Source organism: Caretta caretta, chromosome 21, assembly GCF_965140235.1.
Source record: "Caretta caretta isolate rCarCar2 chromosome 21, rCarCar1.hap1, whole genome shotgun sequence".
NCBI classification, from domain to species: domain Eukaryota; kingdom Metazoa; phylum Chordata; order Testudines; family Cheloniidae; genus Caretta; species Caretta caretta.
Window position 1 is genome coordinate 13,104,878 of NC_134226.1, and position 569 is coordinate 13,105,446.

A 569-nucleotide genomic window follows, 5' to 3' on the forward strand; every position below is an offset into this window, starting at 1 on the left:
GCATTCAACATGTCTCGCAGGAAAAATTAGGGTTTTCAGACCAACTCCAGGGAATATGATCAGTAAGCGTGCCCCAGGAAAGAGCTGGGTGTGTTCCTCCTCCTGCCAGGGTGGGCTCCCCCGGGCCTGGGCGGGAGGATTTGGTGCCTCCCCTGGCAGGGGCATGTCTTTAAGCTTCACCATCCCCAGGATTCAGCCCCTCTGTGGAGCGGGCATCTCCCTAGGCTTCCCCTTCCCCGGGCTGTGCCCGGCCTGGGGCCAGGCCACCTGCCCCTCTCTGCGCACAGATCTTTACGCGTCCCTGCCCGGCGCTGGGCACCTTCCCCTGGGCTCCACCGCCCTGGGCTCCTTCTCCGGGGCAGCCCCGGGGCTTGCCCGCCACTGGGCTGCATGGCCACCTCCCCCCGGGCCGGGCACGCCCTGTCCCGGGCCGGCACCCGGCTCCCTCCCCGGCGCGGGGCGGTCCGTGGGCGGCCCCGGCGCGCAGCGACTGGCGCTGGGCGGCGCCCGGGCTGGGGGCGGATTTTTTGAGCCGAGCCCCGGCGCTCCTCGCTAGAGCGGCGGCGGCT